This window comes from Sorex araneus, chromosome 4, assembly GCF_027595985.1.
Source record: "Sorex araneus isolate mSorAra2 chromosome 4, mSorAra2.pri, whole genome shotgun sequence".
Classification (NCBI taxonomy): domain Eukaryota; kingdom Metazoa; phylum Chordata; class Mammalia; order Eulipotyphla; family Soricidae; genus Sorex; species Sorex araneus.
Window position 1 is genome coordinate 175515424 of NC_073305.1, and position 24434 is coordinate 175539857.

Sequence of the window (24434 nt, forward strand, 5' to 3'; positions counted from 1 at the left end):
AAATTATCAAGTAAAAAGATTTAAGGCTATTTTTATCTGGTTGCCTATTTACTGATTCTCGGGAGTAAGAGGTCTCCAGACTCCGGGTTAAGGATGGGTGCAGTGCTGGTGTGCTTATTTGGATGTGTGCGTGTATTGATGCTTAAGGAAGCTTCGTAGACATAGGCACGGGTACAGGTTCCACTGGTGAGGGGAGGCGGGGGGCTGGCCCGAGTCTGCTGAGTTACATTCTCACGGTCAGGCAGGCTCAACCTCACCGAGCGTTTGCCTCCTGGATTCTGAGCATGTACACCCTCTCCTAGACGAAGCAGAGCTATCGTAATTTTGCAGCTTCTTTCTTTGGAGGAACGATGCACATCTCTTCCTCTCACAGCTGCCACACGGTCCTGAAACGGCAGCTCCAACTTCTGGAGTTTCCAAAACTCGGAGTTTCTTAGGTCATCCTTTGGGATGATCTTGATTCAGTGATTCTCAACTTCCAGGAAGATCCTTAGCCTGATGATGATGAGAAAATGTGGGAAATTTGGGAAAACTCAATGTTTCCTTCTAGCTTTCTGGTTATGACTCATCTTTATGGGCGTCATTGTGATAGTCAGGTGACTTTGTCCCCTGGGGCATGTCCACATCGAGGGAACTGGAGATAGAAGCGAAGTATAGATCTAGGCCAAGCCACATTGTGGGTTTTGTTGTGGTTTTTGATTTTTTGCTTTCGCATCAAACCTGATGGTGATCAAGGTTTACTCCTGGCTCTGTACTCAGGGATCACACTTTGGTGGGGGGCTCGAGACACCATGTGGGGTGCCGGATTGAACGAGGGTCAGCTGCACGCAAGGCAAACTCCTTAGTCCCTGTCCTTCCTCTTCAGCCCCAAGCCCACATATTGCAGGTAAAGATGGTAGAGCTGCCAGGTTTAGTAACTTCTTCAGAGGCCCACCACGTGGCCTAGAGCCAGCCTGCCGATGATCAATCCACTGCTTTTTCTCTGCTGGAGTTTTCTCCAAATGTCAGCAGATTTCTATGCTTTCATAATTCATGCCACATCATGTACTCCCATCTCCCATCAAAGACATCATCACTTGAAATGTAGGCTGACTTTTCTATGTGAACAATTTAGACAAAGAACTTTATGCCCCTGTTCCATAGGGAAATGCAAGAACCACTTTCTTTTGCTGTGGAAAAAAAAAGGTGACTTAAAATAAATGAAATGAAAGAGTATCTGAAATTTTAACTCCATCAAGTTACCTGTTCAAGATTCTGAGCCTGGAGCTTTTTTCTTTGCTAAAAGGAGAGATTATTAGCAGGGGGAGAAAAAAAAGATGTTAAAGCTTTAGCAGCTCCCAAACATGCATTTCTCTTATGTAATCAGAAAGATTGAAAGCCAATTTGAAGAAAATTGCCTGCTTCTGATGGAAATCTAAGTATGAGTGAGTGCTTACTCATCATCTAAAGTTCTCTGAAAGGGCCAGAGAGTTCAACAGGCTGGAGTGAATGCTTTCCGTGTGGGAGCCTTGGTTTCGATCCATGGCACCACATGGCCTGTCTGCTGAACACTGCCAGGAGCAACTTCCCAGCACAGAGTTTATGAGCCCCTGAGCCCCTCTCGGCTATAGCCCAAACCTGCACCCCCCCCCCCGAAATAAAGACATTTCTCGGGTTCCACAGTGTGCGAACTGTGTTCCATCCTTTAGGTGACTGTCCTCCCAAATGGAGAGAGCCATCTGAAATGGTGACTTGGCTGGTAGCCTGACTGGCTTTCTGATCATTGACTTGGTCACAAGTCGAAGTCAGAATACGCCAGGGCAAAGATGTTGTGTCATGATGTGGGAGATAGTACGGTGACAAGCTTTCAACCCAGATTTGATTCCTGGTACTGCAGGGTTCTGAGCATCGGTGGGTGCAGCCCCGAGGCCCCTAGCACCACCTGGGCAGCACGGGTTTCCCGGGCACCGCGGGGCCCGTGCAGCATTGCAACCTTGGACCTTTGTGCTGAACCAATTGGACCAATTGGCCCAAATCACAGGATCTCCTGAGCACTGCTTGGGAATACCAGCTTACCCCACCCACAGCAAAAAATAAATTATCACTGTATCACTGTCATTCCATTGATCATTGATTTGCTTGAGTGGTTGCCAGTAACGTCTCCATTTGTCCTAGCCCTGAGATTTTAGTGGCTTCTCTTTACTTGTTCTTCCCAGTGGTGCTGCATTGGAGGCTCTTTCAGGGTAAGGGGAATGAGACCCATCATTGTTGGCATATCGTTGAATATGACATGGAGAGCTTGCCAGGCTCTGCCATGCAAAAAATAAATTAAGAGTGGGGGCTAGAGTGATAGCACAGCAGGTAGGGTGTTTGCCTTGCACGCGGCCGACCCAGGTTCTATGCCCGGCATCCCATATGGTCCCCCAAGCACTGCCAGGAGTAATTCCTGAGTGCAAAGCCAAGAGTAACCCCTGAGCGTTGCTGGGTGTGACCCAAAAAGCAAAAATAAATAAATAAATAAATAAGAGAGGAAAATAAAAGAAATTTTATCCCTTTGGCTGTCTACTGTGTGTGTATCCACTGATACCACTGGAAAACTCAGCAAATGTTACATAACAAAGGCCAAACTAGTTTTGGAAAGAATGAATGGGAAGTGATGGTACTATCTTGTCAGATGCAATAGCAGGTTGCTGTGTTTGGTCCCAAGTTTCCTTGCAACATTGTAACCGTGTACAGGACATGTAGGAGAACAAGTCAGGGAATTTGAACAGACTATGAAGAGCATGTCAGCAGTGGAGCTTTAAGAAGACTTAGACCGTTATTTTTTGTGGTCTCTGTCACATTTTCCCTTATATTATCTCCAGAAGGCCCTGGTGCTGTCAACCCTAATCTGAATCCTGATTTTGCTACCAGATAGGAGATGACCTGGGAGAATTACAATGTCTCTTTAAGGGCCCCCTCAGCTGTCAGGATGGAGGATTGTTATAATGCCTCCCTCAAAGGTTATTGTGAAGACTGAGTGATGCTTGTCAATTTTCAAAGACCAAAGCACTACCCTGCCTGTCTTTATTGAAATGATATGCTCATATGTTTATAATGGACCTCCTTCCTCTGACCTTGAATGCAACAGGGACGAATGGAGACATTACTGGCACCTGCTCGAGCAAATTGGTGAGCAATGGGACGACAGTGATGCAGTGATACAGTGATGTTCATATGTATGTGTATTTGAAGAGGCCACCCCCAGCAGCATTGGGAGAGGGGGGCACACTGAGAGCGTGCAGTATTGGGGATGGAGTTCAGGGCTTTCATGCTAACACTTGAGCTGCTGCTATAGTCATAATATACTTATTAAAACGACTCGTGTGAAGTTCAAGCTTGCAATGATGCAATTTCTGGCAGATATTTCTCTGGACTTAGTTACTAAAATACTAAAATACAGAAATCCAAAACTGTGTGGCTGCTAGTGCGGCTGCTTGACCTCATATCTCTTCATTCTCAGCAATGGAAAACATATTATCAAATGCTTCCTTTTCAGCAGGTTGACTTTAGGGGGGAGAAACTCCAAATAATAATAGTGAGGTTTTTTGTTGTTGTTGAAATATTGAGTGTAATCAAAGTAAAGTGAAAGAAAAGTGAAATTTATCAGTTACACAGGCGGGGTGGGGTCTGGGGGATGTAGGGGGGAGGTATACTGTGATTCTTGATGGTGGAATATGTGCACTGGTGAAGGCATGGGTGTTCGAGCATTGTATAACTGGGACTTAAATCTGAACGCTTTGTAACTTTCTACATGGTGACTCAATAAAAGAATAAATTAAAAAAAATAAAATGACTCATGTACTGCCATTTTTGCAGATGGTTGGTTAGGCGACCATCGAACGGTGTGAATATTCTGGATATGTAGGTAGTAATGTGTCCTGATAAGTAGCACTGTAGCACTGACGTCCTGTTGTTCATCGATTTGCTCGAGCGGGCAACAGTAATGTCTTCATTGTGAGACTTGTTACTGTTTTTGGCATATCGAATACGCCACAGGGAGCTTGCCAGGCTCTGCCGTGCAGGCGGGATACTCTCAGTAGCTTACCTGGCTCTCTGAGAGTAACGGAGGAATCGAACCCAGGTCGACTGCGTGCAAAGCAAGCACCTACCTGCTGTGCTGTCGCTCCATGCTCTTAATGCCAAAACTATAATTGAACTTGATCATTTAGGTGACAATCCAGGATATTTCAGGGTCAGTACTTGACCACTGGAATTTTATTATGTATTTGGGTTTTGAGGCCACACTTGGTAGTGCTCAGGGATTATTCCTGGCTCTGTGCTCAGCAGTGAGCCCCTACTGGCTTCTGGGGTGCCGCATGGGGTATTGGGGGTTGGGCCTGGTTCTGCTCCATGCAAGACAAGTGTGTTACCCCCTGGAGATATCTCTGGTTAGATAATTTTTTAGGGGAGGGCCCACAAGGCAGTGCACAGGGCTCACTCCTGGTTCCGCACTCAAGGGTCACTCCTGCCGAGCTCTGGGGACCATACGGAGCGCAGGGGATTAAACCCGGCTTGGCCAGGTGCAAGGCAAACGCTCTGCCCGCTGTACTTCCCTCCAGCCACTGTCAACTTTTTACGATGTTGAAAACTACAGAAATAAAACTGACCGTAATTGAATATGCCTCCAACCATATACTTATGAAAGAGCTCATATTAAAATACACATATTTCGGTTTTTAATGATCTCTTATAAAAACAATTGAGAAGCTAACATGGAGTATAGGAAGGAAACATTATTTAGGAAGAATTACTTCATATTGCTGTCAGGAAAAAAAGCTGTGTATTTTCATAATATAAGTAGAATTCTCTCTGAAGGCCCATTTGGTTATTATAAATTCTGCCATCACAAATCTTGAAAATTCAAGAAGTGACATTTCTATTAAAATTATAATCAAACCCACTAATGCACAGTAATGTTTCAAGAGAAATTTCTTCCTGTTAAGTTACTTTTTAAATAGTTTACTTTCCTGAGTTATAGGTCAGTTTTCATAGTAAATTGTCAAACTGAACCGCAAATATATATGGAAATGCACAGATATTCATTTATATTCTTAGTCATTTTGTTAATAAATCAAGATAAGCCTCATTTGATGCTAAAATAAGACACTTTTGCAAAGGTTATCATATGAGACATCACTAAACTACATTAGGAATTTCTCTTTAAAGTGCTGTTATTATGCTAGTATTCGTTTTATAAAGATCTGCCCACGTCTACAAAATCAAACTATTCTCATGAATCACTCATCCTCCTGAAAGAATAATTATTTGACACATTCAATCTGGATGACTGTGGTAAAACTATGACCTAAGATGCAGAATTATACTATGTCTGATGAGATATTTTTTTTGATGAGATCTTTAGAGTGACTTACATTCTGACTAATGCCAAGCATCCAGAATAAAACTGTCAAGAGAAGTTCAAGTTCTTTGAGCTCTAACAGTCTGTTTAATTCCAAGACCCACTCCTAATTCCTTTGAAAAACACAGCAGAAACTCCATCTGCACTTCTTTGTTCTTTGCAGCACTATCCACAATAGCCAGAATCTGGACACAACCCCTGTGCCCAAGAACAGATGACTGGATAAAGAAACTGTGGCACATCTACACGATAGAATACTACACAGCCACCAGGAAAAGTGAAGTCGTGAAATGTGCTGAGAAATGGACAAGGAGAGAATCCTGCTGAGTGAAATGAGTCAGGAGAGGGACAGACCTAGAATGAAATGCACTCAATTGTGGGCTATAAAAGCAACATAGTAGGAAACTAATTTTCAAGGACAGAAGAAACGGGGCCCCGGAGCACTGGTCAGTGATTGGAAACTTGCCACACATAGGTTGGGGGCTAGAGGGCAGTTGGAGTCGAGAAGTGACCGGTATGACAATCATTGTTGTAATGATCACTCCGGACAAAAACTGAGTGCCGAAAGTAGATAAAAGAATATACATGACAACTTTTCAGTACTTGCATTGCAAACCATATGCCCAAAAGGAAACAGAGGGAGAGGGAGAAGAAGAGGGAGAGGGAGAGGGAGAGGGAGAGGGAGAGGGAGAGGGAGAGGGAGAGGGAGAGGGAGAGGGAGAGAGAGGGAGAGAGAGAGAGAGAGAGAGGGAGAGAGGGAGAGAGAGAGAGAAGTGCCTGCATAGAGGCAGGCAGAGGTAGGGGGCAGGAGTGGACATTGGTGGTGGGAAATATCCACTGGTGAAGGAATGGGTGTTGGAACATTGTATGACTGAAACCCAATCATGAACAGCTTTGTCACTGTGTATCTCACAGTGATTCAATAAAAATGTAAAAAAAAATTGTTCAGAGCACTCTCATCAGCGTGATGCCTGTAGCAAATTATTTTGGGCTCTGCTCTGACATTTGAAGGGGATGGTTGTGAATGCCAGTTCAGTTCAGGAAAAGGCTGTGGTTAAGGGCTGGCCCCATTTCACACGGGGTAATATTATTCAGGTCTTGTTTTGTGGTATTTGTGTTGTAAATAATATATCCAAAGTCCGTGTAACTCCCTGCGCTTGCCAGCAAAAGGTACCTCCGCACAGTGTTTAGTTGCTGAAGGAAATAGCTCTGATTGCTTGACAATTTTAATGAGGGTGCCCTTAGTAGCAAAGAAAGTAGAGCTTCCCATCTCATGGTGATTCAATAAAATTAAAAAAAAAAGAAAGTAGAGCTTCAGCTTTTAAGATTCTTGGTCAATCTTGTTTCCGTATTTCCTTTTCTGTGCAGGATGTTTCACTTGAAATTGAACAATCCTTTGAGCAGAATGATCTAGAAATGCTCCTGAGCATATGTATTCCCAACCTAGGAATTTAGCAATGCATTCTCTCAGGCCCAGCCCGCACCCAGTGAATTAGTATTTGCACCAAGTAAAACCTCCCCAGACTTAAAAAAATTATTATTTCTGACAGCACCTTAACTAACCTTATTATAATCCGTTTGGCAGTGTTATTTCCCCCCTCAGTTTTAGCTTGGGTTGAATATACATTTTTTCCTCCTTTAGAATTGCAGCTTAAAATTTTTTTTAACAAATTCTATAAAGACTATCCTGGAAAAGTTGATACCAGCAGCTGTGTGTGTGTTTCTCTTCCCAGAGAAATGTTTCCCGGGTGCAGAAACCTCATGGATTCACAGTCTTTATTGCTCCTGTATCAATATCACCTCCCCTTCCACACAGCAAATTTGTATCTGCACATGAAAGATTCTGTATGTTTTCTTTATTGCACTGTAGCACTGTCAATTGATGAACCCATTGTTCATCAGTTTGCGAGAGTGGGCACCAATAACGTCTCCATTGTGAGACTTGTTACTGTTTTTGGCATATCGAACACGCCATGGGTAGTTTGCCAGGCTCTGTCGTGCGGGCGGGATACTCTCAGTAGCTTGCCGGACTCTCTGAGAGGGACAGAGGAATCAAACTCGGGTTGACTGCATGCAAGGCAAATACCCTACCTGCTGTGCTATGGCTCCAGTCCTTTTCTTTATTAATTGGAGTAAATGGAAAATTTGACTTGCTTTGGGGTTTTGCGGCTGAGAGAAAGCAGACAGAGTTGGTGATGTGAGCACATATGTTAGAAGGAATGTGATGAATCTGTAAACCATCAGCCTTGGATCTCATGGATGTCAAATCAGTCATGCTTATTTCAGTCTTATCTTGTGCTGTTGTTTTTGTTTTTCATACTTGGGCCACACCTGACTGTGCTCATGGAGCACTGTTGGCACGTACTGTGCTTGAGGATTGCCCCCAAGGTGCTGGGGACTGTCCTGGAGTGCCTGCAGTAGCCAGCACCCCCTTTAAAAAAAAACAAAAACTAAGACCCTTTACTGATGGGGCTTAGGGGCTCACATAGTGTGGAGAACCTGCTCAGCTAAGTGTCTCTCTTGGACTTTGTATTTGTTTGTTTTGAGGCATAAGTTCGTTTCGGATAAGCCTTATGCATGAAGGTACCGTAACAGGAACCCAGGTGTGTGAAATCCCATCAACGGCCAACATCCAGAGATTTAAAATCAAGCTCCCAGAGCGCTTTATAAGCTTCATCTTATAACCTTATAGCGACATCTTATAACCTACTTCTCCCTCTGGGAGAAACTGGCAAGCTACTGAGAGTTTCCTGCCCACATGGGACAGCCTCGCAAGCTTCCCATGGTGTATTCATATGCTAAATCCAGTAATAAGCTGGATCTCATTCCCCTGACCCTGAAAGAGCCTCCAATGCAGCATCGGGAAGGTCGAGTAGAGAGAGGCTTCTAAAATCTCAGGGCTAGGACAAATGGAGAGGTTGCTGAGACCGCTCGAGAAATTCGATGATCAGCGGGATGATGATGATGATGATGATGATGACGATGATGATGATGATGATGATGATGATGATGATGATGGTTTTGAAGTCATCCCAGGCAGTGCTTAGAGATTACTCCTGACTCTGTGCTTATGGGTCATCTCCCTTAGACTTTTAAATAAGAAGAATCTGAAACCTTTTTTTACAGGTTACACATAGGCACTGTTTTTTAAAAGTACTTTTAAAATTTATTTTATAACCATTTTTGGTTGTTGAATTAAAAGAAAATAATGCACCACCAAAAGTACTTTGCTAGTGAAAATTCATAAATAAAGCTCAATAAAAGAATAAATTAATTAAAAATAAATAAATAAATAAATAAAGCTCACCCAGGTGAATTAAAAGATTTTTTTCTTCACCATCAAAATTTCTAGGTATTCTCAGTTTTAGGTTTTTACTGTTCTTTTTTCTTGAATACTTAGTATCTTCTTTTTTTTCTTTAAGATTTTTTAATTGAATCACTGTGAGATAGACCCTAACAAAGCTGTTCATGATTAAGTTTTTTTAAAAAAAAATTTTAATGAAACACCGTGAGATACAATTACAGACTTAAACACTTCCGTGATTATTTTTCAGTCATACAATGGTCAAGTACCCATCCCTCCACCAGTGCCCATTCTCCACCACCAATGTTCTCAGTAACTATCCAGACATCCCCCCTGTTATCTCCCCGGCCCCCCACATCCCCCCCGCTTCTGTGGAAGGCACATTCTCTTTTACTGTTTCTCTCTCTCCTTTTGGATGTTATGGTTTGCAATACAAGTTGTAAGTTGTTGGAATATAGCTCTAAATATTTTAGGCCTAACGTTGGTTTGTCCTTTCTCCCTTGCCACAGGGAGCTTAGGTTTATCAGGTTACATCCATCACAGTGCTCCTGAGTCACTCCCATTTCTTTGTTTATCTGCAACCTCTTCTCTGTGCCCTCTTCCCCAACCAGTTAATCAGCTTTCCCCCCCAATAAGATTTTGTTAACTTGCAAGGTCAGATTCCTTAGAAATCCATGATTTTATATGTATGAGTGAAATATTACCTTTCTCCTCTCCTTAGGTCTTTTGAATAGTTTAAAGCAATGTCCTTTTTGTATAGACACAGGAAGACAGTTAATATTATGCTTTTGTAACTTGGGATTTAATTGACTTTGACTATTATTCACTCCCAGTTATCTAAGCCCCAGTTGTCCTTAGTTCCTAGCATCCCCAAAGCAGGGTTCCAATGAGGGACTGAATGGACCCAGGGCAAGCTGTTTACTGGCATTGAAATGGGACAGGCCAAAGCGCCATGATACTCAACCATAAGTTGAGAGCATGGTCATGGACAAATACTGTCATGATCCGAAAGTAATAATGAGATTAGGACCCTACTGGGGATAGGAAAGACTAATTTGGCCTGAGCACTGTAGTCTGAGATTGAGATGACCCCAGGAGAGTAATTCTATAAGCTTAATGTATCTCTTACTGTGTCCATATAAAATGATTAATATTATGAATGTTTATGTTTGTTGGACAAGGAGAGGAGAAACACACCCATGGGATTCCGCTCTTAGGTGGGTCGTCCGCTGAATGAGAATCTGTCCTAGAAGAAGCTTCCCCTGAGGGGAGAACTTTACCTCTGTTGATTGTATGACCACACCTACGTGTAATTACTACCGCTATCCCTCATGATTTGGGATTTAACTAGGACTGTAAGATCGAAAGGGGGAGAGGGAGAAGCAGAAGGAGAATCAGAAGTGTATGGAGATGAGATTGGAACAAACTACAACTGAGACCTATAAGATGAGCCCTCGTTTCTTCCTTCACCTGCCCATCGCCATTGGCCTCCCTGGAGTAGGGTAAGCGGCCCAAGATTTCCGAACGCAAGTGGCAGGAGAGATAGAATGCCTTGGCCCCTTTAGTGAATAAGTGTCCATCATGTTCGGTCTATAGTCTACTTTCAGCACACATCTCCCGTCCTCAGCGAGCCCTCCACGCATCCTTTGCTTGGTGCTCCCTTCTCTATCTGAGCTACCTTTCCCCCCAGCATGTGAGGCCGACTTCCAAGCCATGGAGAAATCCATGTATGTTACTTTATATTCCATAAGTGAGTGCAGTCATTCTATGGTTGTCCCTCTCTTTCTGACTCATTTCACTTAACATGATACTCTCCATGTCGATCCACTTATATGTGTATTTCATGACTTCATCTTTTCTAACAGCTGCATAATATTCCATTGTGTAGATGTACCAGAGTTTCTTTAAGCAGTCATCTGTTCTTGGGCCCTCGGGGTTTTCCATATTCTGGTTATTGTACATACACATACACGTACACATACAAGTGCAGATATCATTTCAACTGTACTTTTTTATATCTTGGGATATATTCCCAGAAGTGGTATTGCTGGGTCATATGGGAGCTCAATTTCTAATTTTTTGAGAATCATCCATATTGTTTTCCAGAAGGGTTGAACCAGTCAGTATTCCCACCAGCAGTGAAGGAGAGTCCTCTTCTCCCCACAGCCATGCCAACACTGCTTGCCTTTGTTCTTTTGGATGTGGGCCAGTCTCTGTGATATGAGATGATATCTCACTGTTGTTTTGATCTGCATCATGATTAAGTTTTAGTCATACAGTGTTTAGTCATACAGCCATCTCTCTACCATTGTACGTTTCCTAGAACCAGCCCCAGGTTCCCTCCCATCTCCTCTTACTCCCCTACAGCCTGCCTCTATGACAGGCACTTTACCTCTCTCTCTCTCTCTCTCTGTCTCTCTCTCTCTCTCTCTTTCTCTCTCTCCCTTTCTCTCTCTTTCTGTCTTTTTCTCCTTATGGGTATTGTGGTTTTCAGTGAGAGCTGACTCCTATGATACTTTTCTTTCTCTGAAAGTGATAAATTCACATTTTTTTGTCACATAAAGTGGGTCCAGATCTTATCTACTTACCAAAAGACAGTGGTCAGCCTTTTGTCCTCTGGCTGCAGCCTGACCTGGTAGATTTGATCATTTTATGAAGTCTAGGCTAAGTCCTTGCCCTCTAAATTTTTCCATTAGAACAAGAGCTGTAGGACAGTTGGATTTGAAAGATGAAGTCCATGTCTTGGTGATTTTCTTGAAAACAGATTAGAGTCCAGAATACACCCAATACACAAACTATGTGACTTCACTGTTAGCACAAAGCTTCAAGTTATCACAATAGCTTCAACTCTATCACAGTAGCAGGCTGTGAGTGGTTAAGTCTTGGGGAGTCAAGGTTATATGTGAAAGTTGACTGCATGGAAGCTGAACACCTCTCACACACATGTTGTTCCAAGGTCAGCTCTGTTTGGTTCCTTGCTCTGTTTAAGAATGCCTGGCACACCACAGTGCCTAAAAGGTGGGTGGCGGGAGGGAAAAAACAAAAGTAAACAGTGCCTTTCAGAGAGGCAGACCAGGGAGGGGAAGGGAAACTGAAGACATAGGTGGAGGGAAATGGATACTGTGGAGGGATTGGAACATAATATGCCCAAGACTCAAATAAAGAATCCCTGGTGCAGTGTCTTTTGCTCTATACAGAATGCCTGGTACAGTGTCCTTTGCTCTATACAGAATGCCTGGTACAGTGTCCTTTGCTATATACAGAATGCCTGGAGCAGTGTCCTTTGCTCTGTACTTGATGACACACTGGAGTTATAGGGTCAGCAAGGTTAAAAGGAGACCGATGATTAAAAAAGAATGAGGACTATGCTGCCCGAGGGTAGCTGGGATTCCTTTGAGCTAATAGGATTCTGAAGCTCCTGTGTATATTCTGCCACACGGATCTGCTTTCTGGTGAGTTACCCCCATAGCATTAAGATGCAAGACTCTTCATCCATCTGTTGAAGGGGGGCTGACTGTGGAAGGCTTACATATGTCCCTATCTCAGCCTCACCCTGTGCTGAAGGGAACCTCCTCATTCAAGGTTCAGTTTCTTCTAGTGAGGAGTCCACAGCTGATGCCTGGTTGATGTCGGGATACAGAGGCCTAGTTTCCTGGATGACTATGAAGAGTTGTAACAGGTTTGGCTCTCCCTGTGGAGATACCCTTTCCTTGTTCTTCCTGTCCTTGCTTCCTCAGAGTGCTGCCTGTGTGTGTTCATGTCTCTCCCTCAAGTCTGGGCCTTGGCTCAAGACTGATGCCTTCACTGACCCTTGGAGAGACCGAGCCACTGGATTATGCTGTGAACCATCTGCTGAGTCCAGCTAGACCCTGTCTGAGTAGAATGTGTTCCCAATCTCTCCATGCTGAATGCGACCAATAAAGTCATTCTCTCTAGGGGTTTTTTTTTTAATCCCCGAAGGGGACACTGGGCAGTGCCTAGAGACTTGAGGATTATTTACTGTTGCTTAGTGGGAGGAGGCCACGGTTACTGCTGAAGTTTCAACAATACACAGGGCAGGTCCCAGCCCAGACGTTAGTGGAACAAGGGTTGAGGATTCCCACTTGGTAAGTTAATAGGAGTTAGCTCAGATACTAGAGTTCATGCTACTCATATAGGAGGCCCCAGGAAGGTCCTCTGAGCAATGCCCCGAATCATACCCAGTCAAAAAATATTGCACCTCTGTTATGTTTTCTTAAGGCACAGATTCAAGGTTTTAAACCACCTCTATGTTAGACCATTACGTGGATGCATGTGTTTTTTGTCACATGTGTTTTGCATATTTTACGTTCACAAAAGGCCCGGGCATAGGCTAGGCAGAGAATGTCACTTCTCGATTTTTCCACTTGTTTGCTCCCTGGGGGAGAATGAATTCTACTCTGATCATTTATGTCTAGAGGAACACATTTGCCGACAATACTCTTGTTGTCTTGCACTGGAGCGATAGCACAGCGGGTAGGGCGTTTGCCTTGCACGAGGCCGATCTGGGTTTGATTCCTTCATCCCTCTCGGAGAGCCCGGCAAGCTACTAAGAGTATCCCACCTGCACAGGCAGAGCCTGGCAAGCTCCCTGTGGCGTATTCGATATGCCAAAAATAGTAACAACAAGTCTCACACTGCTTCTTTGAGGTGTTCTGATTTTCTTGGGATAGAAATAATAGATCCTTCTCACCTTCTGTTGTCTAAAGTAAAAGTAACGGGACAATGTGAATCCAGGAGACTCATGTCTGGGTGCTGGATTCTAGGTTTCCGCAGTAAGTAGGAGAAACAGAGTGCCCCTATAGGTAGTGAATCCAGCCATGTTTTCTTTCTCCTGGGGCCCAGCGTGCAGTGGCTGCAAACAGCATCCTCTTTGAAACTGTCTCTGTACATCGTGTTGCACATGGAGGCTGTCCTAAGGATCCTGGAGACAGTGTTTTGTGGTGGACATTCTTATCAGTTGTCATGCTGTCCCCACTCCTAGGCTCTACACGGCTATAGCAGATGACTTTGGAAAATCCAGTAATACAGTGGTCAGGGCCCATTTGACAAGTCATCTTGCCCATTGCTGGGCCATAGAACCAAGAGTGTGTGATTTTGACTTTTTTTTTCTTTCTGGGTCACACCTGGCGATGCTCAGGGGTTACTCCTGGCTCTACATTCAGGAATTACTCCTGGTGGTGCTCAAGGGACCCTGTGGGATGCTGGGAATCGAACCTGGGTCAGCCACGTGCAAGGCAAACGCCCTACCTGCTGTGCTATCATTCCTTCCAGTAATTTTGGTTTTTTATCAGGCTAAGTTCAATTTCCCTGTCTGTCAGAATCCCATCTCTGAGAAGTGGGTTCCTCCCAACCCCAAGTTTAATACAGATGAGTTTGAAGACACAGGGGCTAAAAAGTGGTTCATCTTGGTTTGCTGTTGGTGGGACAAGTAAATCTTGCTTCAAAAAGTATGATAAGGGGCTGGAGCAATAGCACAGCGGGTAGGGCGTTTGCCTTGCACGCGGCTGACCCGGGTTCGATTCCCAGCATCCCATATGGTCCCCTGAGCACCTCCAGGAGTAACTCCTGAGTGCAAAGCCAGGAGTGACCCAAAAAGCAAAAAAAAAAAAAATAAAAGATGTCAAAAAGTATGATAATAAACAGATTGCACATTCCTTGAAGGAAGGTTGAGGGGGAGACCAGAGGGGAGGGAAGAGTCAGAAGATGGCTCAGAGGAGAAGATGCCCGGGTTTTCCAGCTTCTTTCCAATCTTACCAAGTTGCAGGATAGTGGGGTTCATTGCCCACAATAACTTATAGAATGGCCAGTTTCCCATTGTAGAATTTTGTTTTGTTTTGTCTGGGGGCCACATCGAACAGTGCTCAGGGCTTACTTCTGGTTCTGTGATCAGAGATCACTCCTGGTGGTGCTCAGGGGACCATATGGAGTGATGGGGTGCAAGGGATCAAATCTGTGTTGGCCGGCCACATGCAAGTTGAGTCCCTTACCCTCTGTACTATCTCTCCAACCCCGATTTATGGAATTTTAACAATAGTTTTCTACACTTGAATAAATGCACATTGGCACTATCTGGACCATAATATATTCAAGTTAGAGTTTCATAAGCTGAAAAAGAGGCAAGAAACTGTCACTTAGTTCAAAGCAGATCCGTGCTGGCACTGAGGAGCCCAGATGGTCCTTTCCTGCCTATCTGAACGCCCAGCTTCTTGCTTGACAAAACCCAGGCCTCTCCAGGGCCTAAAGTGCAGAAACCGCTTTGCCTCTGAGATGCTTATGATTGAAGGGTGACAACTTTGCAAACCCTTCCTAAGGAAAATGTGCGAGGACCGTCTGGATGACAACTGCCTGCCATGTGTCACTTCTTGGCTGCAGATTTGGGACTCAGGAGATTGTCCCACACTCTGAACTTGAGCTTCAGGCTTAAACTAGTTTTAATCTCATGTAGCTGATGCTATGCATTTTCTGGGAACTTTTACAATTAGGGCTTGCTATGTACTCCCTGGGATCTATTTTAGACGTCCTAGATGAAGAGAAAAAAAATCTCTGAGTTTGAACTGCATTGTTTTAGCTCTCTTCTGCACGCTTCAAAAGAAAGAACTCTTCAGGCGCAGGAACTGTTTCAACACAGCTGTTGGAATTTGCCAATGAGCCCAACTCCAACCTGGAAATATTTTTTTTTGTTACAAAACCTCTGATCCAGATATTCCATAGGGAATTTGTGTTAAGAAAACAGCTGTAGATGTAGTTAAAGATCCAGCATCAGACACGATTATTGCAATATTGATTATAGTGAAGGTTCGTGTCCAACAACCTAAATGTCTAGCAAGTGTTATTACTGTTAAATTTTTTTTGATAAGCACCACTTCCAGGGTGTCTTGAGGCCGGGATGGTGCTAGAGACTGGACTCTGAGTCTCGCACATGCATTACTAGCTTAGTTTTTGGTACGTATTTGGTAAAGGTTGCAACATGGCCCTTGAATAGATGTTGCTGAAGACTAGTGTCACAGAATGACTTTTGATATTGAGTAAAAGGTCATGGTGAGGGCCTTCTCAGTGTCTGGAGGAGGATATATGCCACACTGACTTCACCCCCACCTCCCCATACTTTGGGAACCCTGGCAGCCACGCGTACATCCCACCACCGACCCCAACGCCATGTAAGCTCACCTACCAGCCCTGTTCTAAAGACTCACAATTAAATTCAAAAGAATTTAACCAGCCACAACAAATTTTTCAGATACCCTGGGTCCCTGCTGAGACCCCTGGAGCTACCTCTGGGAGGGAGGGGTGCGGCAGGGATGGGGTAGGGGGAAGCCAAGTTCCCACCCTACCACAGCCCTCGCAGCGGCACTCACACCCCAGCAACTGCTGCCGTACCTCAGGCTGGGCTGCCCAATTAAATATTCTGAATTTTTTTTTGAGCCACATTTCCAAACTCTACAATGCTAACATCCCAGTAGGAGCACACCAGATTGGATGGGAGTGTAAAGTAGAAGCCAACGAAACTTGATTGACGAAACATGAACAATGAAGGCTCAACTAGCAACAACAGTTTAGTAAACCCTCAGATCTTAATATATCCTCTGGTGAGGTGCGACAGTTTTCACAAACTTTCTTTTACTAAATTATCTTTCGATTGTTCCATTAGCTGTTTGGTGGTAATAAGCCATATAAAATAAATTATTGTGGGCCTGATGTGGGGGCAGGTGTGAGAGGTGGTTGGGAAAATGGAGACAATGGTGGTGGGATTGGGGTTGGAATATTGAATGCCTGTAACAAATCATCATGAACAACTTTGTAAGCCATGGTGCTTAAATAAAGTGTGTCTGTGGAAAGGTGGGGGTGAGGAGGACAAAAAAAAAAAACCTTGTGAGAATAAATGATCCCTGTGTTGTTCTGAAAATGTAGCCAGAAGTTATCTCTGGGTAATGGGATTATAGGTAGGTCCTTTAAAAAAATTATTTTGGGATATATGCCACGTTGACTAAGAGTTGCTTTTGTAATAATTCTTAAAAAGTTAAAATTACAGGGGGCTGGAGCAATAGCACAGCGGGTAGGGCATTTGCCTTGCATGCGGCTGACCTGGGTTTGAGTCCCAGCATCCCATCTGGTCCCCGAGCATCACCAGGAGTAATTCCTGAGTGCATGAGCCAGGAGTAACCCCTGTGTAATGCTGGGTGTGACCCAAAAAGCAAAAAAAACAGTTAAAATTACAATTATAATAAAATTGTGTATGTGAAATCTAATAGAAGTTGTGTATATGACACTGGAAGCTTTCAGCTTCTGATAGGGAAAAGTGCATAAATCCTAAGTGTTCCGTGATTTGAGGTGTCAAAAATCAGATACACCCATATCTAACATGCAGTGCATTTAGGATATATCAGGGCCCTGAAGCCCTTGGGGCCCCCTTCCCGTCATTAATGTTGCCCTTCCCCTCCCCTGCCTGGAGAAACCCTGTGTGACTTCTGACTGCAAAGGTTAGTGCTCGTTTTGAACTTGACATTGTTGAAATGGGGCAATCCCTGTCCCATTGGGTGTCTAGCTTCTGCTCTACATTGTTTTCGTGAGTCACTCTTACGGTTGTGTATACGTATTGTTTGTTCAATATCCTGTGAACGCTGTATCAGCACTGTTCTTGGAGGGGACCTGTTGTTCTGAAGGTATGCCCCACAGACATGCCACGTGTGCTTGGCACTTGGGGATGCTGCCAACAGTAGCTGTCACTTCCAAATCTTTTTCCCAGCTACATTAATAGTTACTGGGTGTCCATAGGCTGCTTGGGACTGTCCTGGGTTACTGGCTGCTGCCATCTTTGAAATAAGGTCTACCTATGTTATGACTGGTTCTACCTGGAATAGCAGGGAGATGTCCCAGAAAGTTCTGAGTCATTGCCCACGTTGAAGGTAAGTAGTGTTTGATGGGTCAGGATGAGCATTTTTTCTTTTTCTAGAACAGCTTTATGTTTCTTAATAGTTAGTAGAAGGAAAAAGTTGGGGCTGGAGCGATAGCACAGCAGGTAGGGCATTTGCCTTGCACTCAGCTGACCCAGGTTTGATTCCTAGCATCGCATATGATCCTCCAAGCACCCCTAGGAGTAATTCCTGGGTGCATGAGCCAGGAGTAACCCCTGTGCATAGCCGGGTGTGACCCAAAGAGAAAAAAAAAGAAGGAAAAAGTCACAGCATGTGACACATTTCATTCCCAATGGTGGAATTTTACTATAAAGAAATTGGGCAAGAGAGATACTAGAGTAGGTGAGGCACTTGCCTTCATGTCACTGACCTGGTTTGATCTCCACCAACACATATGGTCCCCCAGCTTTGCTGAGAGTGATCCCTGGACCCAGAATCAGGAGTAACTAAGTCTTGAGAACCACCTAAAAACCAAAAAAAAATTTCAAAAGAATTTTGTTAATAATACTATATAGAATTTTCTACATAGAGACTATAGAGAGTCTAATATTTCCCATACTGGAAGTTCCTTTTTCCATGTTGAAATTTTTTATCTGTGGTATCTAGGTGGAAAGCAGGAGGAGGGAATGCAGAGTATAAAAGTGGGGATCCCCACAGGACCCTGGAACCTAGGTCATAGAGATAAAAAGGACAGGGAAGGAAAGACACCGTGGGTGGGGGGTGGGTGGGTGGGAGCTAGCAAGAAGAGGTGGATGAGAGGTCACAAGGTCACAGGCTCAGGAGTCGGGTGGCACATCAGTAGTTTAGAGGGGAGGTATGTGTAAATGTCTAAACAACACTGAGCAAGAGACAAACTACAGCAGCCAGACTTAAAAATGTGACTGTCAAAGAGGCAGGCTGGTGGGTGGCACGGAACCTGGGACACTGGTGCCGAGTAGCTGACACTCATGGTGGGACTGGCGTTGGACGATGGTGTATACGTAAAACTTAGCTTTGAGTGATTTTGTAAATCATGGTACCCCAATATTAATTTTTTTTAACATAAAGCGATATAAATTAAATAATTCATTAAAAAATCTAGAGTGTATGTGCACCTTGGGCTAGAACGATAGCACAGTGTTAGGGCGTTCACCTTTCACGTGAGCGACCAGTGTTTGATTCCTCCGCCCCTCTCGGGGAGCCCGGCAAGCTACCGAGAGTATTGAGCCCGCATGGCAGAGCCTGGCAAGCTCCCCGTGGCGTATTGGATATGCCAAAGACAGTAACAATAAGTCTCACAATGACATGCTACTGGTGCCCGCTCGAACAAATCGATGAGCAGTGGGGTGACAGTGATACAGTGACGTGCACCTTTGCCACATCTTCCCGAATGTTACTGTCAGCTTTAGATAAGGAGTCAAAAGATTTTATGATCTGACAAACACATTTTTTTTTGATTGTTCGATTTGGGGCCACAGCTGGTGGTGCTTGGGGCTTACTCCTGACTCTCAGGACTCGTTCCTGGTAGGCTTAGGGGACAACATGGGGTGTGGGGATTGAGCCCAGGTTGGCTGCATGCAAGGCATGCAAATGTCCTACCTTGGTCCAACCCGGGAAGCAACTTTTTGAACCAATGCTTCCTCATTATGATCTGCCTCACTGATGAAAAGAGCAAGACTCATGAGCACAGGTCTTATTTCATACAGTGTAGCCCAGGATGGCGAGTCAAAGCCTGGTGTTTGATGGGTCAGGATGAGATTTCCTGTTCTCTCCAGATCAGGTTTATATTTCTTACACCTTTGTGATTAAACAGCAGCCGACACCATTTTCCTTCTCATAACTATTACTATTTGAAGTGCAAGAATATGATTTTATTCCCAGTGGCAGAATTTTACTATAAAGAATTTGGGGCCAGAGCAGTCGCAGAGTGGGTGAGGCACTTGCTCCTTCATGGAGCTGACCTGGGTTTGATCTCCACCAACACATGCAGTGCCGTGAGCCTTGCCAGGCGCGATCCCTGAGCACAGAGCCAGGAATAACCCTGAGCCCCTGCTCACATGGCAAGAGGAGTGCAGCGTGGGGGCCAGGGGCACGCGGCCCATCTGTTTCCATCACCTTCTCCTCACTGCTGTGGATGGCCTGCGTCCTTTTCAATTTTATTTCCATTCCCGAGTGCTCAGGTCCAAACTCTATGAAGGCTGCGTGGGCTTTTCCACATCCTAAGGAGAGGCGGTCAGTCATCCTAAATACTGACTCATGTCTCTTCAAATATGAAAGGGCAATGGTTGTTGATGCAGAGCCTAATGAACTGGAGTTTCCTGACTGCTGTTTCTGGTCAAATTGCAATGAATCATTTCTCAAATTTTCTGTAATGTGATTCATAACGTATGTGTGTGTGTGTGTGTGTGTGTGTGTGAGAGAGAGAGAGAGAGAGAGAGAGAGAGAGAGAGAGAAAGAGAGAAAGAAAGAGGGCTGGAGCGATAGCACAGCAGGGGTAGGGCGTTTGCCTTGCACGCGGCCGACTGGGTTCGGTCCCCAGCATCCCATATGGTTCCCCAAGCACTGCCAGGAGTAATTCCTGAGTGCAAAGCCAGGAGTAACCCCTGAGCATCGCTGGGTGTGACTCAAAAAGCAAAAAAAAAAAAAAAGAAAGAAAAAGAGAATTCAAATTTTTAAGATTGAGGCAGCCTTGATTCCCAGTGCTGTTTGTGCTTTAGGGGAATGGCCATCCCTCTTCGAATGGATGCCATCACATCATCCCACCTCCCAAACGCCAGTGTCCCTCCACTCTGGTCCCTGGGACCCTCTCCCTGCACTGATTCCCCCCTGGTTACTTCAGTCCTTCGAACTCAGTCCTTGGATTTGTTTCTGTTTTACTTTGTTCCCTGGCTTTGTTCTTTATAGCTCTCACGAGTAACCATCCAGTATTTGTCTTTCTTCCTCTGACTTATTTTTGCTTCACATAAACCCCTCCAGTTCCATCTTTATAGTAGCAAAAGACAAGAATTCAGCTTCTATCATTGTGGGGTAGTATTGCGTTGATCTTGTTCTCCTCCTTCTTCTCCTCCTCCTCCTTCTCCTCCTCCTTCTTCTCCTCTTCCTCCTCTTCCTCCTCCTTCTCCTCCTCCTCCTCCTTCTTTTCTCCTCCTCTTCCTCCTCCTTGTCCTCTCCTCCTCCTTGTCCTCTCCTCCTCCTCCTTGTCCTCTTCCTCCTCCTCCTCCTCCTCCTCCTCCTCCTCCTCCTCCTCCTCCTTCTTCTTCTTCTTCTTCTTCTTCTTCTTCTTCTTCTTCTTCTTCTTCTTCTTCTTCTTCTTCTTCTTCCTCCTCCTCCTCTTTCTTTCTCCCTTCTTACTCCTCCCTCCTTCTTTCTCCTCGTTCTTCTTACATCTTCTTCTGTTTTTCTTCGTCATTTTTTCTTCATATTCATTATTATTTTCTTTATCTCCTCCTCCTTCCCCTCTCCCTCTTCCTTAATCCCCTCTTCTTCCCTCTTCCCTCTTCCTTCCTCCTCTTCCTCCATTTTTTTGGCCATACTCCATGATACTCAGGGGTTTTTCCTGACTCAGCACTCATAAATTACTCCTGGTAGGCGTCAAGGACCATATGGAGGGCCAGGGATTGAACTCATGTGGGCTGCATGCAAGGCAAGCACCTCACCCACTATACTATTTCTCTGATCCCTACATCCCATCTTTTTATCCACTCATCCTGCCATTGGGCACTTGGGATGTCTACAGATCTGATTATTGGAAGTAGTGCTACAGTGAACACAGGTGTGAGTGTCTCACGATATTTTTCTTTTTTATCATAGAAGACTTAATTATACAAAATTTAAAGGCTGTTTTAAGATATTCTTGATAGTGTGAGTTGAAATGGTGTGGGCCGAATGGGGGAGCTCAGGAGAGCTGCTGGGTTAAAAGCACAGCAGAGACGGGGTGCTCTAGTCTTGGTACATACCATGCATTTACGGGAAGCGTCAGACAGAGACTCTGCCCGATTAATTTTCAAGGTTGCCTCGCTCATAAGCGCATGCAAACCATGGCTGTGCCTTTGACTGGTGACTTCAGTTTTGCCTTTGTTTGACTTCTTGGATCTAGTGCGAATCTGCTTTCTGAAATCCTTACCCAAAGGAGATAGTTTTGGGACAAGACTCAGAGCTCTCCTAGGGCTTAAGAAAACCAGACACTAAACAAGAAGTTCTGTCAGCATCTCCTAGTTTCTACTGAGGTCGGAAATAGGAAGAATCTTTTTATTTGTATAAAAACTATCCTGAAGTGGCATCCCACCTTCAGGTGGTATTGTGGTGTGGTTGGGGGGGGGGTGTTGTGTGGGGTTGTGTGTCTCTGCAGGGCTTGGGCTGGCCTGGGCTGGCCTCCACTGCCCAGAGTTTTTAACTGTAGCCCCCTCTGTTCTGATCTGAACCATTTTGCCTTTGCTAAGTACGCACAGTGATCTTTGAATTCTAAAGGAGATGTGAAAAGCCTCAGTTTGGACTTGATTTGTATAATTGTTATGTCAGGTGTGATAAATGTTCACGTACTAATATTGATTCATTCATTCTGCCCATTCATCGTGTGCCTGTTAGGGTGAGCTGCCGCCATTAATTTCATTTTACTTCCAGCGGCAGCGTATTAACAAGCCAAACAAAAGGTTGACTCTTAACTACACCTGCATATACGATCATCAGGAAAATGTTTACTGTTCAGCTAATCTTCGCTAGGCCTAAAGTACCTGTGGTTTAATCACTCAACAAAGATGGTAGCACCGCGGGGTGGGTAATTGTGCTAATGTTCTCACTAGCTGCACTTGCAGAAATCTCCCCTGTATCTCTCAGAGCCCAAGACCTCATGGCAAGGGGAGGGAGAGGAACCAGAGGCAACTTTGCTCTTTTCTTCAGCATGTGTGCTCATCCCCCTAGAAGAGAGCTAGACCTTCACTTCGAGCACAAACGAGCATTTCTTGATCATGGCCTCTAAGCTGAGGCTGTGTGAATTATGCCAGAGTGGACTTCAGTGAGGGAAGCGCACCGGAAGGAAAGAATGTCTCCCCGGGCTTCAGCGAGCCCTCTCTCCATGCTGCAGCTCTTTCACAGCCTCTGAGAGGTGAAAGAAGTGGAAGAACCACTCCTGGAGCTTGGAGGAACGGCTTAGTGATTGCACCTTCCTCCTTGCACATGTCAGGTCTTGAGTTCAAGCCTTGGTGCCTGCTCATGTGCCATTGCTCTCCTGGCAGCTCTGCTGTGACCCTAGCCCCACAAATGATTTGTGCATCACAGATAGGAGTGTATGGGCACCGCCACAAAGGGCTGTGCCTTCCAGGGAAACCCTGTATGAGGACTGTGGGGATCCCAACCAGCCCCAACCAGTCAGAACGCGAGCACCACAGTGAAAGAGTATGAAGCCAGTGAGCTTGTGTGCAAGCGCCACAGTTAAAGGTGCAGAGCCTCGATGAGTGCCATTGCTGTGTGGGCGAGCACTGCCACCTGATGTGGCATCTCCAGCAAGCACCGCAGTTAAGTGGGCAAGCACCCCAGACAAGCCACTCCTGCTCTCCTGTCATCACAGTGACAGTAGAAGCAAAGGCATGGGAAGGCGCAATATTAAAATATGAGGGGATAAAAAGAGATCTTCACTGACAAATCCAGACATCCACAAATTAGAAAAACAAAGAAGAAGAATGTATTTTTTAAAATGCCTAAAGTTCTCATAACCAAAAATCAAAAACACTTTAAATGAACAACTGCTTATGATAGGCCTTGTTATATGCATTGAGAACGCATAGTAGAAGATTCAGTTCAGCCCCAAAGGGAAGGCTTTGAGATTACTAGTTTGAAAATAAGGTTATAAAGGGTGATAAAGGGAAGGAAGGAAATTGCACCCCTAGGATGTTGTGGGAGCACAGAGGGTAGAAGAAGAGATAAGCAGGGAGGGCTTCCCAGAGGAGTTGATGCTTGCATTGGGTTTTGAAGGGTGAGGGTGAGTTGCTTGTACTCATGTGAGTGTGAATGGGGAAAGGAGCACAACCAGAAAGAAGGGGCATGCATGGGAAGGCCAATGTCTAGACCTTTTCTATAGGGCATGTGGGTTACATAGAGTAGGGATGGTGTTAGGGGAAGCAGTGGCAGTTGCTAAAGAAAGACCGAGCTTCTATGCACTCCTCGGGGGACTCGAGATTCATCACCATCTAGAGGATGTCGCAAACTCTTTTCAGCAGGTCGCTGCCAAGAGTTGAGTGGCGGAGGCCACTTTGGGGAGGTCAGTTGGGGAGTTGAGGAGGTTGGTGTGGGACCAGGGGGCAGAGAGATGAGGGATAGAGGAAGATGGGCCCTCAAGTGGACAGACAATCTGAGGAAGAGCAGCGGGAACAGTAGGGACTGTTAGACTTTAGTGGGCTTCATTGCATGAATGTGGTTGGGGACCCGGGTTGCAATGCGCGGTTTAGCTTTGAACTTGCCCCAGAGCCAAGATGAGAAAGGAGTGACTCTTTACAGAAGGAAGGGGGTTTGCTCAAGCACTCTTGGTGAAGGGGAGTGGATTGGAAGCTGATGGGCTGTATCGGGGATGAGGGAGTGGAATTTGGATTTCAGGAGTAAAGAGGTTAGCACAGAAGAAATGATATGCAGACAGTTGGGTTCAGGCCAGAAGCATGATCTGGCCCTGAGATATCATATGCTAATATTATGGGGAGACAGAAGCATTTAGAGGGTGTGGACAAGCTCGTCCAACAAATGGGTAGAGAGTGAGAAGACTCAGAATGAGGGCTGGCCCAATGGAAACCAGACCCATGTCATTGATGAGCAGAGCAAGGGAAGCAGCAGAAGGTCAGAGGTGAAGGAAGGC

The 24434-nt window shown here is 44.9% G+C and overlaps 1 protein-coding gene and 1 non-coding gene across 2 annotated transcripts in view; both read left to right on the forward strand.

The window, feature by feature from the left end:
• UST (uronyl 2-sulfotransferase) overlaps positions 1–24434 on the forward strand; it is a 379487-nt gene that overhangs the window by 35574 nt on the left and 319479 nt on the right. The gene's annotated exons all lie outside the window — the stretch shown is intronic.
• Positions 13502–13638, forward strand: LOC129404651 (small nucleolar RNA SNORA70). Its single transcript, XR_008630024.1, has one exon. It is a non-coding gene; the product is annotated as a small nucleolar RNA SNORA70 (small nucleolar RNA).